This window comes from Diceros bicornis, chromosome 32, assembly GCF_020826845.1.
Source record: "Diceros bicornis minor isolate mBicDic1 chromosome 32, mDicBic1.mat.cur, whole genome shotgun sequence".
Classification (NCBI taxonomy): Eukaryota; Metazoa; Chordata; class Mammalia; order Perissodactyla; family Rhinocerotidae; genus Diceros; species Diceros bicornis.
Window position 1 is genome coordinate 25,059,071 of NC_080771.1, and position 15,579 is coordinate 25,074,649.

At 48.9% G+C, this 15,579-nt stretch overlaps 1 protein-coding gene across 2 annotated transcripts in view; it reads right to left on the reverse strand.

The window, feature by feature from the left end:
• LOC131396195 (pyruvate dehydrogenase phosphatase regulatory subunit, mitochondrial) overlaps window positions 1-7,007 on the reverse strand; it is a 52,560-nt gene extending 45,553 nt beyond the window's left edge. The window contains exon 1 of one of the 2 annotated variants that reach the window (XM_058528263.1): window positions 6,835-7,007. The gene's annotated coding sequence lies outside the window, so the exon portion shown is untranslated. Of the gene's footprint in view, window positions 1-6,444; window positions 6,807-6,834 lie in introns of those variants that run through there. The other variant, XM_058528264.1, reaches the window with a different exon arrangement.
• Window positions 7,008-15,579: the final 8,572 nt, after the last annotated feature.

Here is a 15,579-nt window from a genome sequence, read left to right on the forward strand (position 1 = left end):
TTTTCACTTGACAAATAATGTGTAGAATGCTTATATTATCTGTTTTTCACTTTTCCCCCATCCTACCCTCTACCGAACCAGAAGGGGTCAGGCTTCTGCCCAGCCACGCCTCTGACACTCATCTCACCAAGAATGCTAACGTTGCTAATTTCCTAGGATACTTTCTGGGCAGCATCTCATCTGACCTCTCTGCAGCAGATAATACTGCTGATTGCTCCTCCTACTCACACACTCTTTCCTTGTTTTATTTGACACCTACCTCCCTGCTCAAGTCTTTGCTGGCTTCTCTCTGCCCATCCCTTATGTGCTGACGTCCCTCAGGGTTCTCGGAACCAGCTTCTCTTCTCGTTCCACCACTCTCCGGGGTGATCTCCTCTTTTACCATGACTGATGGCCTATCCCACAGCCATCCTAAGCTTGACACCTGCATATCTAGCTGAAGAATGGCCATCTCCACTTGGATTCCCATAGGTCAGACTGAGCACAGCCAAAAGGTAAACCCATTTTCCTCAATCTCAAAATCCGCTCCACTTCCTATGTCCCTCAGTGACACAACATACTAGAATCCTGGGTGTTATCCTGGATTCCTCCCTTTCTCTCATCTCCTCTATCCAGTCCATCAAGGCCTAACAATTCTACATTGTAAATTTCCCTTTGACTGATCTATTTCTATCTCCACTGCCATTACCTGAGTACAGATCACCATCCCTTCTCATTCAGATTACTGCAGAAGTTTCCTAACAGGGCTTCCAGCCTCTAATCTGCACACCATTCTCCCCACATCCCACGATCTTTACACAGGGGCCTGAGCAAGTCTTCTAAAGTGAAAATACTATCACGCCCCTGCTTAAAACCCTTCAGTGACTTTCTAATGCTCTCAGGAAAGTCAAACTCCTTAATATGAAGGGCAAGATCCTTTACGCTCTGGCTCATATCCTATCTCTGGTCTCATTTCTCTTCTTTCCTCTCTTCTCACACTATCATCAAACCAGACAGAACTATAGGCATGTATCATTTTCTTGATGATCTCTTCTTCTTTCATCACTTCGCTGTATTGTGCTTTGCAGATATTGCATTTTTTACAAATTGAAGGTTTGTGGCAACATCGTGTTGAGCAAGTCTAATGGCGCCGTTTTTCCAACAGCAATTGCTCCCTTCATGTCTCTGTGTCACATTTCGGTAATTCTCGCAATATTTCAAACTTCTTCATATTACTAAATTTGTTATGGTGATCGTGATCTTTGATGTTAGTACTGTAATTGTTTTGGGGCACCATGAACTATGCCCATATAAGACAGCGAACTTAATCAATAAATGTGTGTATGTTCTAACTGCACTACTGCCCAGCCGTTCCCCGTCTCCCTCCCTCTTCTTGGGCCTCCCTATCTCTGAGACACAAAATATTGAAACTAGGCCAATTAATAACCCTACAATGGCCTTTTGATTTTTCTCTTTTTTTTTTTTTTAGTCTTATTTATTTATGTTTTCCCCCAAAGCCCCAGTAGATAGTTGTATGTCATAGTTGCACATCCTTCTAGTTGCTGTATGCGGGATGCGGCCTCAGCACGGCCGGAGAAGCGGTGCATCGGTGCGCGCCCGCGGTTCCGAACCAGGGCCGCCAGCAGCGGAGCACACGCACTTAACCGCAAAGCCAGGGGCTGGCCAATGGCCTTTTGATTTCAAGTGAAAGGAAGAGTTGTACTTTTCTCACTTTAAATCTTTAGTCTCACTTTAAACCTAGAAGTGATTAAGCTTAGTGAGGAAGGGATCTCGAAAGCTGAGACAGGCTAAAAGCTAGGCCTCTTGGACCAAACAGCCAACTTGTGAACGCAAAGGAAAAGTTCTTTAAGGAAATTAAAAGTGCTACTCCAGGGGTCAGCCCGGTGGCTTAGTGGTTAAGTTCACGCACTCTGCTTTGGCGGCCCGGTGTTCGCAGGTTCGGATCCTGGGCGCGGACCTATGCACCGTTCATCAAGCCATGCTGTGGTGGCATCCCACGTACAAAGTAGAGGAAGGTGGGCACAGATGTTAGCTGAGAGACTGTCTTCCTCAGCAAAAAGAGGAGGACTGGCAATGGATGTTAGCTCAGAGCGAGTCTTCCTCACCAAAAAAAATAAATAAATAAAAGTGCTATCCAGTGAACACACAAATGATAAGAAAGTGAAACAGCCTTATTGCTGATATGGAGAAAGTCTGAGTGGTCTGGATACAAGATCAAACCAGCCACAACATTCCCTTAAGCCAAAGCCTAATCTAGAGCAAGGCTCTAACTCTCTTCCAGTCTATGAAGGCTGAGGGGTGAGGAAGCTGCAGAAGAAAAGTATGAAGCTAGCAGAAGTTGGTTCAAGATGTTTAAGGAAAGAAGCCATCTCCATAACATAAAAGTGCAAAGTGAAGCAGCAAGTGCTGATGTGGAAGCTACAGCGAGTTACCCAGAAGATCTAGCTAAGATAATTAATGAAGGTGGCTACACTAAACAACAGATTTTCAATGCAGACGAAACAGCCTTACATTGGAAGAAGATGCCATCTAGGACTTGCACAGCTAGAGAGGAGAAGTCAACGCCTGGCTTCAAAGGACAGGCCGACTCTCTTGTTAGGGGCTAATGCAGCTGGTGACTTTAGGCTGAAGCCCATGCTCATCTACCATTCCGAAAATCCTAGGGCCCTTAAGAATCATGCTAAATCTACTCTGCCTGTGCTCTATAAATGGAACAACAAAGTCTGGACGACAGCACATGTGTTTACAACATGGTTTACTGAGTATTCTAAGCCCACTGCTGAGACCTACTGCTCAGAAAAAGATTCCTTTCAAAATATTACTGCTCATTGACAATGCACCTGGTCACCCATGAGCTCTGATGGAGACGTACAAGATTAATGTTATGTTCATGCCTGCTAACACAACGTCCATTCTGCAGCCCATGGAACAAGGAGTAATTTAAACTTTCAAGTCTTATTATTTAAGACATACATTTTGTAAGGCTATAGCTGCCATAGATAGTGATCCTCTGACGGATCTGGGCAAAGTAAATTGAAAACCTTCTGGAAAGGATTCACCATTCTAGATGCCATTAAGAACATTCGTGATTCACAGAAAGAGGTCAAAATATCAACATTAACAGGAGTTTAGAAGAAGTTGATTCCAACCCTCATGGATGACTTCGAGAGGTTCAAGACTTCATTGGAGGAAGTAACTGCAAATGTGGTGGAAACAGCAAGAGAACTAGAATTAGAAGTGGAGCCCGAAGATATAACTGAATTGCTGCAATCTCATGATAAAACTTGAACGGATGAGGAGTTGCTTCTTATGGATGGGCAAAGTGGTTTCTTGAGATGGAATCTACTCCTGGTGAAGATGCTGTGAAAACTGCTGAAATGACAACAAAGGATTTATAATACTACATAAATAGCTGATAAAGGAGCGGCAGGGTTTGAGAAGATTGATTCTAATTTTGAAAACGCTATCAAACAGTATCGCATGCTACAGAGAAATCGACATGAAAGGAAGGGTCAATCAATGTGGCAAACTTCACTGTTGTCCTATTTTAAGAAACTGCCACAGCCACCTCAGCCTTCAGCAACCAGCACCCTGATCAGTCAGCAGCCAACAACATGGAGGCAAGACCCTCCACCAGCAAAAAGATTGTGACTCGCTGAAGGCTCACATGATGGTTAGCATTTTTTACCAATAAAGTTATTTTTTAGCTAAAGTAGGTACATTAGCTGTTCAGACATAAGGTTATTGCACACTTAGACTACAGTATAGTAAACATAACTTTTATCTGCACTGGGAAACCAAAACATTAGTGTGACTCACTTTATTGCAGTGGTCTGGAACCAAACCTGCAATATCTCCGAGGTATGCCTGCATGCCAGGCATGTTTGTAACTCCTCAAACATGTCAGGCATAAACTCTTCCTCTCACCTCCAGGATTTGTGCATACTGTTCCTTCTAACTGGCATAGGTCCTGCCACCCCTCTCCCCAAATAAAGATAATCCCCTCAGCTCTCAGCCCATGTGACATCTTATCTCACCCCGTCTTCCCCAACACTAGGTTCAACTCGTCCATGTTCTCCCATAACACCCTGAAGTTCTCCCAGCACAGAGCTTACCACGCTGGGTAATGGTGTTTGCCAATCAGGGAAGCAACACAGCAACCCAGCTGAGGATATGCCCTTGAGAGGCAGGCAGATCTAGGTTTGAAAGTCTCCCCTACCTCTCATTAGCGGTATGACTTTGAGCAAGTTACTCAGTCTCTGTGCTTCAGGATCCTCATCTACAACATGGGCTAGAAAAATACCTCCCATTTTTGCTGCAAACACTAAATCAGATGATACAGGAAAAACACAACAATTGGCACCTAAGAAGCACTCAGTTAAGTGGTAGCTTTAGTCCCCTATTATAACGGAGCTCTCTGAAAGCAGGGACCAATTATAACTTGATCATGGTTTTCCTAGATTCAGCTTAGGCACCTCCGACATACAAAATGATGAACAAATGAGAACAGAGAACAAAGGAGATGGGAAAACATTCAATGATGATTCTGAGATCCAAGGCAGGGCCCCCAGATTAGAGGGGCTATCTAAACAAGCTGAAAGAATTTTATTTATTTATTTATTTTATTTTTTTGGGAGGAAGATCAGCCCTGAGCTAACATCCATGGCAATCCTCCTCTTTTTTGGTTTTTTTTTTTTTTTTTTTTTTTGCTGAGGAAGACTGGCCCTGAGCTAACATCTGTGCCCATCTTCCTCCACTTTATATGGGACGCCGCCACAGCATGGCCTGACAAGCGGTGCATCAGTGCGTGCCCCGGATCCAAACCCGCGCTGCCAGCAGGAGAGCGCGCGCACTTAACCGCTACGCCACGGGGCTGGCCCCTGAAAGAATTTTAAAAAAAGAAAAAGGTAATATTGATACAGGTAGTTACACTGTGCCAGACCCTACGTTATGTATAGAACTGACTTAATCCTCACAACCCTATAAGATCGATATCACATTTTTCACTCTACTCTTGAGAAACCCGAGACACAGGGAAGTGAAGTGACTCCCCCAACATTCTATAATACGTAGGCGAACAGCAGAGCCAGCATTCAAACCCTGCCAGCCTGGCACTAGAGTCTGCCATTTAATCATTACTCCACGCTACCTACGCTACCTTTAAAATAAGACCAGATGAGGAAAGAAAGGAGCTGTGAGCACAGAACCACAAGGCACATCCCCTAGCAGGGAGAAGAAACATAGTAACAGATGAGTTTCAAGACTGAACAAACAATGTTAAACGCCCAAGGTGACAAGAACCAAGAAAAGGATTTTTTACCTTGTATTCATCATGACCTTTAAAAGAGTTAGTGAAGGGCATGGGGTGGCGGAAAGGATTTAAAGTGGATGCAAACACGGAAAGAAAGGAAGGCACCAGAGTCTATTTGACAGGTACGGCAGCAAAACCAAGGCAAAGCTTGATAGCAAAGGAGGTAAAGTCAATAGAGAAGAAAGTGAAGATGTCAAAGACACAGAAATAAAACGCATACGCTGGTTTAAAGGAAATTATATTAAAAAAAATTAAATGACTATAACATTCTCTGCTAAGAAGAAGCATTTCTGCTAAACAACCTTAATACTGGGGCCGGTTATGCTCAGACCTGCTTACACAGCAAGAACAAGAGGACAGCTCTAACTCCCTCTGAGTTGTTCCTCTGTATGGTCGCAGCATAGTGTACAAATGGGTTGCTGGTCAGGAGGAAGACTGAGGAGTATGGGCGGGTTAACACAACATTTCCCACACCTGCCTCAGCATAAGAGCCATCTGGGGACCAGCCCTGGTGGCCTAGAGGTTAAGTTCAGCGCCCTCTGCGCCTCCTGGCCCAGCATTGGTTCCCCTCAGCCAACCTACACCACTTGTCTGTCAGTAGCCATGCTGTGATGGCGGCTCACATACAAAATAGAGAAGATCGGCAACAGATGTTAGCTCAGGGCAACTCTTCCTCAGGAAAAAAGAGAGAGAGAGAAGGGAGAGAGCCACCTGGGACACTTGCTTAAAAACACACACGCACGCACGCACGCACGCACGCACGCGCGCGCTCCCAGGCTCCCTCTCTGGAGACTCTGATCCTGCAGGTCCAGGGTGCTGTATTTTTCAACAAGTGTACCAAATCAAAGGCAAGTTCAAGAAATGAATACAAATTCCTAGCACTAGAAAACCCTTGCCCCCCACCCCGCGAACATCCCCAGATACATGCTTACGCGCATGGAGGAAACGGACTTGAAGATCCCTGAATCAAACCTGAGTGACATTCACGTCTGTCCCAAGGGATCAAACATTAAGAAGAAAGCTCACTGCCCTAGCCTAGATTTTCCCAGGGCACTTCACTGCCTTATTCTGCAGCCGTCTTAATAGTTAGTAAAGCACAAGCGGACCACACGTTTCCACGCGGGAAATTTCACCTGCAGAGAAGCCTCGTCTGCGCTGCGGGGGTGTGTAAGCCCGAGGCGGGGAGCCGGCAGTGAGGTGACCCCGACCGCCCTGGACTTCCGAGCTGAGCTGCGGACGCCTGGAAGAGACGGTGCGAGGCAGCCGAGCTCGGTCCCCGACGCCCGGACCCCCTCCGGCGGACGGGGCACAGCGGCAGAGGCTGAGGTGGATCAGGCGGACCCCTCCCGGCCCGGGCGGGCAGAGTCTTGGCGCCAGGACGCGCCTTCCCGGGAGGACGAGGCAGAACTGACCGGAAACGAGGGACGGCCGGGGCCACCCCTGAGCGAGACCAAAGCGGACTGAGGGGACGCTGGGGGTCCCGGCGCGCTAAGGCCCGCGCGGCCCCGCAGCTGTCTCCTTACCTCATGGGCCCGCACGGGCTCCGCGCTCGGGAACACCCCGGCCGAAGCGGGGCCGCAGCCACAACAGGTGCCGGGGACCACGGGGGCCCGACAGGGGGACAGGGAAGGGGAAGGGGGGCGGGCCGGAGGGAGGACAAAGTTCCGGGGAAGCGGGAGACCGCGGCGACCTTCCGCGCTTTACGGCCCTGCAGCAAGGGTACGCCAGCGCGTGAACCCACTCGCGCACGCGCGCTCCGTGACGTCATTGCGGTGGCCCCGCCCCTGACACGTGGGCCTTGTTTGGGTCTCGCGAGGCCCCGCCCCTGGGGCCACTTTGCCTCCGCCGAGATAGAGGCGAGCTGGAGGCCTCAGCGTCTGTCAGTGTCGCTGTAGAACTCGGGCCTCCGATCATGTTGATTTCTGCAAGTGGAACCGGGATGTCGCGGATGCGCGGCAAGCCCGGCTGGAGTGTGGGGAGCGCGGGGGTTCTCTCTACCGTCCAGGCGCCTTGCCAGGTGTGGCCCCACGTGGGTCCGCAGCCCAAAGGCACTCTAGCCAGGGCATTCAAAGGCTTCTTGGACTGACAGTCACTTTGTCTCTTGGAAGTCCCTCGTAGCCGAGCGGATCGGAAATGCGGTCTGCTGGCTCGGCCCGACCTGGGAGGCAGGATTAGAGGACCTGAGTTCCTGGCCGGATCTTACTCCTTGCACCTTCCCAGCTTGTCTGGACCCGGAGGAAGAGGAATCTTTCACTCCATCCTCTGAGAATCTCCCATCTACCCCTCCCTGTTTTCTTTCCCTTATAGAACTCAGCACTATCTAAACCATGTAAGTGTTTGCTGACTGCCTTTCCCACTAGTTGCAAGCCCTGCCCTCTCACGACAGAACCTAAATCTTATTCTCGGCACTCAGAATAGTGCTTGGCACATCGTCCAGTAAGTATTTCTTTAAATGAATAGCGTTCTAATGGTACAGCCGGCACTGCATGTTGGGCCACGCTCTCCAGTTCCCAGTTTTTGGATTCAAGCCCATCTCACCACACACGCCAATCTTGTTTGGTTGATAGCCTCTTGGGGTCAGGCACTGAGCTGGATGATGGGATTCAGCAGAAAAAAGGGCTCCTGCCATTAGGGAATGGCCGTAAAGCTCCAGGGCCCCGGGTGTCACCGTGCCAGCCCACAACCTGCATACCTCATACCCCACTGACTGGCCGATTAACTTACACAAGACAGCCCACATGAGGTCTGGCTGCCTGAGAACAGAAACTCTGCGTCTTGCTACTCTGATACGTGAAAGTTCGAGGCATTTTGTGCTAGGTAAATACTTTAATATTTTGGCTAAGGGCTTAAAGCTTGGGGTCACCTACCTGCCCATAAAACAAGAGGGAATAGACTAACGGATCTGAGGTATATTCTTGGGGAAGCCTTTCCTGGAGCCCAGATGTGGCACTTTCCAGAGAAGGACCTCACAGGTTTCTTGATGAGCCGTCTGGCTCATGCCATTTCCAGGCATCTGAATTGGGGAGAAACCCAGTTGTCTGTAGGGCGTGGTGGGTAAAATGAAATGATATTTAATGTGTTCGTTACACTCTGTGTACACGCGGCAAGTAGTGAAGGAGCTGTGTAGATTTCCCCCTGCTTCCCTCCACCATCACCGTGTTTGGCCTCCACTTTCAAATGCTGAGTCCTAAGGCTCCTTTCATGGTCACTGTTGAGTCTTGTACCTTGTAGGCTCTCGTAACCACCGAAGCACTGTTTTTCAGGAGGATTGAGTGTGTTTATGTTTTTGGCTTCTCTTTTCCCATAAAACATCAGAGGTATTCCTTGTGTGATGCTTGACTTCACAGAGCAGAGCATCCCAGGGAGAATTACACAGTTCTTCTTGGGCCATTTTTCTCATGATGTTAGATGCATCTGTTTTTATCCTTTACAAACCTTTTCTGCCTTCTCATTTTTCTGTCTCTCAAGAACGGAAGTTACAAGAGGTGGGGAGGATATTTTTGGCATCTGCTTGGAAAGATCTATGCCAGAATTTCCTTTGCACACCAAGAACTGGAGCTCGGAGCACCTCTTTCTCCATGCCAGGTTCTAGTGCCTTACACTCCAGGATGTCACATGGTGGGTCTGGAGAGGAAGGACGAAAAGAGGAGGGTTCCCGTCCGCCCCGCATAGTCTCTCCTTCCCCAGACAGATGGTGGGGGGAGAAAGCTTCTGCAGCTTGTGTCAGTGAACGGTTCTCTAGCAGCACAGTTAACACTTTGCTCTCTGGTCAACTCTTGGGATGTATGAAAAATGCATGGTAAGAACCTGGCACTTGACGTGTCACCCATGTACCTGTGAGCCATGTTTGTGTGGAAAACAGGGCTGTGTGTGCATTCTTGCTCACACCTGAGGGGAGAGAAGAACGTCATCTGAGGGAAGCAGCCAGCATCCTCAGCGACACCAACTACTACCCACAAATCACGGTGCGTTTACGCAGTAAAACATCGGCTGTGGACTCGGTGCTGTGCTGGGTGAGTGGAGCTGTTACACAGAGTCCGCGTGAGTCAGGGCAATATGAAAACTAGCTCCTGTGCTGGGCACCGTGCCAAGTGACCTGTTTATCTCCATGAAACTTCACCAAAGCTGTGTAAGGGAGGTGAGAGTGTCCCTGCTTCACCTGAGGAAAGTGGGGCTCAGAGAAGTGCATTCTCGAGGTGCTGGTAATGGAATCGAGGACTCACGTCTACGTTTTCCACATGAGAAATAGTGGACTATTCCAGTAAGTGCTAACGAGTGTGGAAGAGACCAGTCGTGGTGCACTGGAGTCACCTGGGGAAATCTAAGCCAATATCCTCTGAGTGAATTGGAATAAACAGCTGAAAGATCAGGACGTCTGAAGAGCTTTCCAGGAAGTCTTCTTGTATCTAGAAGCCACTGGATGCCAACTATGTAAGAGTCTGGAGAAGAAATGGTAGTTATTTAAAGCTTTGTGGATGAGGGAGGACTTTAGCTGGTGCCTAAAGGAAGCGCTTTACACAGGACAAGGTTTTTTCTTATATATCATCCCATTTAACCTTCTTTTTTTTTTTTCGCTGAGGAAGATTATCCCTGAGCTAACATCTGTGCCAGTCTTCCTCTATTTTGTGTGTGGGCTGCCACCACAGTGTGGCTGCCAATGAGTAGTGTAGGTCCGCGGCCAGGAACCGAACCTGTGAACCTGGGCCACCGAAGCAGAGTGCGTGAACTTTAACTGCTAGGCCACAGGGCCACCCCGTCCAATTTAATCTTTATGACAATCTTATGAGGTGAGTTTTTAGCAGATCACATAGACTCAGATGTAACATGACTTTACCAAGATCACACGGCTAGTGGGAAGATCAGGAAATGGAGCCAAGGTTGTATATCTGAGTCCAACGATCTTTGCAGTACACCATGGGACAGGTGGCCCGGAAGGCATTTGAGGCCGGGGCAACCTACGGACTGAACACAGAGAGAGACAAGAGCAAACAATGGGACAGTAAGGAGCTCCTCCAGCTGTGGTAGATTGGATGCTGTTTCCAATCCCTTATTCCCTTTGCCTTGTAACCTTGCAGTGCATGAAAGAGGTGGAGTATAGTTCTCTTCCCACTGAGTCAGTTGGCTTTGGCCAGCCATATGACTTTTTTTCAGGTGGGCAGAAGCCATAGTGTCCTCACGACACCCACTTCCACCCACAAATCACGGTGCATTTATGCAGTCTGGCGCTATTGCACGTCTGGAGCTAGGCCTTGAGAGGCACTGTGCGTTTTCATTAGCCCCTGTGGGCTCCTGCCATTCATCATAAGATCATGCCCTGAGTAGCCACTGTATCGTAGAGGACAAGAGACACATGAAATACACCTGAACTGTGCCTGGAGCCAAGCCCAGGGACCCACACCCTGAAGTAGGGCTGCCCAGCCAACCCGCAGTCACCAGCCGGCTCACGGGCATGAGACTAAATGCTTGTTGTGGGAGCCCCGTTTTGGGCTGGTTTGTTATGCAGCCTTTTTGCAGCTCAAATAAAAGGTCTCTGATAGCGTGGTTATATAGGAGTGATGAAATCAGGGCCTGCATCTCTTTAAGGAATTCTTCAGTCAGTGCAAACTTGGAAGTCAATGCTCTTTATTCTGCTTATCCAACTAATTTTTTTGTGAGAAGGTTTGGCCCTGAGCTAACCTCTGTTGCCAAGCTTCCTCTTTCTGCTTGAGGAAGATTGTCGCAGAGCTAAATCTGTGCCAATGTTCCTCTATTTTTTTATATGTGGGACGCTGCCACAGCATGGCTTGATGAGTGGTGCATAGGTCCACGCCCAGGATCTGAACCCGGAACCCCAGGCCACCGAAGCAGAGCGCACCAACTTTACCGCTATGCCACCAGGCCGGCCCCTTATGCAACTAATTTTTGAGCAGCTACATGTGGAAATCCCATAGGCTAACACATCAAGAACAACCTCATCATCTTGTCTTCCAAATCTACTCCTTTTATTTCCAGTTTCATGAATGGACAACCAAGCCAGAAACCTGGGAGGCATCTTGTGGGCCCACTCGCTTCTCGCTGCACCTCCAGGTCATCACCTGGCCCGACAGTCTGTCTCCTCAATATCTCTTGTCTCTTCTGACCCCTCTTCCCCACCACCGCTGCTGGAGTTCAGAGAGTTAGCATCGCCTGCTTTGATGATAATCTCTTAAATGGTTTCCTGCTTCTCCTGTCACCCCTTCCTCACTCTGCAAGGTTATCTTTCTAAACAATCAGATCATTTTACTCACTGGCTTCACACCCTCACGTGACTCTCCCTTGTTCAGGAGATAAAGTTCAGCCTCCTTAGCTTCGCAGACAACGGGCCTCATGGTGGGACTGGCAGAGGTGTTCTGTGGCCCACGCTGTGTGCGATGCTGGAGGCTGAAGCCTGGTTCATTCTCCCCATCGTGTGCAGCTGTGTCTTGTCTCGCACCTGCTCTCAAGTCACACTGAGATCTTGCCATACCCATGATTTGCTCTCTAAGATGCCCTTCCTGGCCCCTGTCCTGCTGTGCTTGTGGAAGCGTTCTGAACTTAGAATCAAAAGACCCCCACCCTCCCTCCAGTCAGCCTGGCAGACCCCTCCAGAATTTCAGAAACTCAGCCCAAGATCACACCACCTCCTCGGTGAAGCCTTTCCTTCCCCAGGACACTTCCTCCCTTTGGTGTCCCCACTGGACCCCTTTCAGTTATGTCTTTACTTGTTTTTCTCCCCTACTGGTTCTGTAAATCCCTCTGAGGGAACGTGGCTCTTTGAAACCCCAACACCTAGCATGTGCCTGGCATTGAATAGACGATTAAGTGACTGAGTAAAAGTGAAGAGCAAAACCTCTGTTTGCCAGTCTGTGAAATGGGATAATGCTCTAGTGGCCTCATAGACCGGATGTGATTCATTTACCGCCTTTGACCACATTCACTGACCAGTAGGTGGTGCTGTGGCATATGAATTGAGGTTTCCTGGGTTCACATAGCCCCTCCTGTGCAGTGCTCTGTGTAAGAATTTATTAGAAACCCAGGTCAGACTAAGAAGATCTCGCCCTGAGAGGTGATACCCCAGCGAGGCCCCTGTGGCACAGGAAGGACTGAGAGGAGGCTCATTGGGTGCAGCCTCGAAAGGAGCGACATGTCCTTTCCCTCCCGCCGTCATTCCCGTGAGATGCCATGTGGAGTTAGGGACCCTCGGACACTGGATCTGGGCATCATCTGACTCAAGCCCCTCAGAGTCTGAGATGAAAGGGTGGTTGTGGTGGTTGGTTAAGAACATGGCTTCGGAGCTGACCTGGCCTGGGTCTGAATGCCAGCACTGCCTCTTCCTTGGTGTGTGACCGGGGGTTACCTTTGCTGAGCCTCTATTAGTCACCAATAGAGACTATGTACAAAGAGAGAGAACCCATAGGAGGTGTATATAGAGAGATTTATTTTAAAGCATTGCCTCACGGGATTGTGGGGCCGGCAAGTCTGAAATCTGCAGGGCCGGCCGGCAGGCTGCAGACCCAGGGAAGAGTTGATGTTGGGGTTTCGATCCAGAGGCAGTCTGGAGGCAGAATTCCTTCTTCCTCTCAAGGACCTCAGTCTTTTCTCTGAAGACCTTCAACTGAATGGGTGAGGCCCACCCACATGATGTGGGGCAATCTGCTCTACTCAAAGTCTACTGATGAAATGTCAATCACAGCTAGAAAACACCTTTACCACAATATCCCGACTGTGCTTGGACACACATCGGCACCAGAGCCTAGCCAAGCTGACACGGAAAATTAAGCCTCAGCCTTGGTTGTAAAATGGGCAATGATACTTTTTTTCCCTCTGGCAAAACTCAAATGATGTGTATAAAATACTTGGCCCATTGCAACATTCTTCAGTGCATGACAGCTGCTTTGGTTATTACTCTTGTAAGGTGAACTGCGTGGCCTGGCACCTGAGGCTTCCGGATTGTGGGAGATGGTGGGAGACAAGCAAGACTGAGTGACCCCAGGAGGCTGAGAGACATACAGTTCGAGGGACGAGGGACCTATGCCCAGACCTGTGAGCCAGAGGCTTGTGATGGGAGCTGGGCTGGAGCCCCCAGTGCCGCTGGGGCTGATGTCTTGTAACTGAGCTCACTACGACCTGTTCACTAACTCCTCGGGCGTGGGATAGACTTACCCGGGATGCGCCCTGGAATTCAGTGCCATCGTCTGAGCCCAGCGAGCTCTCTTTCCGTGCCCAGGATGTGCACGTGTATGGTAACAGGTGAGCAGCTCTGCCCCAGGCCTCCGGCGACCTTGGTTGACTTGGCCTCTGTGCCTTCCAGCTTCTTCTGGGCCCTGCATGGAGCTGGATGTTTGCGCTTCATTCCCTCCTCGGACCAGCTGGCCCCGCTCTGCTGGCTGTGCTCTAGACCTCCTCCACTGGTGACCAGTTTAGACACCCAACTCTGCTCTTATAGGCTCTGGGTGGGAACATCACAGCGGCCTCCCAGGGAAGCTTTGTGTCCAGTCTCCTCAGCCCATTACCATGAGGGACCAACTTCTGCCGGCCTCGAGGAGCAAAGGCAGCCAGGACCCTTGGCCACAGAGGAGGCTGTGAACACAGGGGAGCCTGGCCAGAGTCTCACCCAAGCAGAGAGCCCCTACTTGTGACACGTGTTCCCTCACTCGGCAGCTTTTTACCCTGAAGCTCAGCAGAATCATGGGAGGGAGAAATCCCAGTGGAACGAGCACGGAGAACTTGGGCATGAAATAGCAGGATCCCACTTTCCTCTCCACTTGGCTTAGTCCAGAGCTCTGGGCCTGACAACACACTTGCTTGTTCTAGGCTCCACCTTCTCTCCTCAAAATGCTTTATAAATGTCCAGCGTCGTACTCTTCTCTGTAAGGGCTAGGCACAGACTCTCTTCATAGGACCCGGTGCCACACCACATCCCAGATGTCAGATTCTCTTTGCCTAGCCAGGCCATGCTTTCCTCCTCCAGGCAGGCTTCCAGGATCTCCAGCTGCAGCTGCCCAGCCAGTCAGGAGCCAAGAGGAACAAGAGAGGCAGAGGGGGATGCAGGCACCAGGCTCCTGCAACCTCCAACCCCCACAGCACCAGGTGAGGCAGAGGCAGGATCTGGAGACTCTGGAGGTGAGAGGCCTCTCCAGCCCCCTCAGCAGTGAGGAGCCCTCCACAGAGAAGCAGCCCTGACCCAAGGGAGCCAGCCTTGGGCAACTTCGGTCTCCTGCCTGACCATCCGCCCCAACCAGGCGGGGGCCTCGGGCTGCGGACGCACGTAGGACCTGCTTGTTACTTTTCTTAGAGCGTAAGCACTGGCTTTTTGTGACTAATTTTTAAAACTTAATGTTTATCAAAGTAATACAGACACTAGTTTGACGTCAAATAATACTACAAGGCTTATAATGACGAACAGCAGTTCCCTGACCCCCCCACCCTGCGGTTCTCAGTCCCCAGCGGTAATCACTCACCTCTAACAGCTCTTTCTTCTGGCGCTTGTGTCTTTATCTCTTAACCCATGCTTATGCTGTCATGTCTTGGTTTTTAAGTTTTCAGATATTCTCTACTGACGTGGAAGATGATTTAGCTCTCACACCGCACACACACTCATCCCTCCCACTTGCCAACTATTTTTTTAACTTTGTTTTTATCATCCTTTTTGGATTAAATCAATATTATTTACATTCTTTGAGTTTATAAAAATTATTCTCGGCTGAGCCGTGTCATGCATTACGATTACATTTCCTTTTACCATTTTATTTTTAAAGATTTCAAATGTACTGCAAAGTTGAAAGAATTTTGCAGTGAACACCCAAATACCTAATGCTAGATTCTACCATTTTACTGAACATCCTTGATCCCATCTTTATTCATCTATTCATTGCCACATCTATTTATTAATCTGTCTTGGTTTTGGCACATTTGAAAGTAAATTGTAGACATAAGTACACTTCACCCTAAATACTTTTCTTGTAGTATCTTTGTCTGGTTTTGGTATCAGTGTAATGCTGGACTCATAAAATGAGTTGGATAGTGTTTTCTACTGTTTGTTTTTTAAACAGCTTCATTGGGATATATTGTACATGCCATGAACTTCAGCCATTGTGTATGTACAGGTGAATGATTTTTAGTCAATTTACACATTTGTGTAATCATCACCACAGTCCAGATTTAGAACATTTTTGTCACCCCAAAAAGTTCTCTCATGCATTTTTTGTGTGTGTGTGTGAGATCAGCCCTGTGCTAACATCTGCCAATTCTCCTCTTTTTTTTGCTGAGGA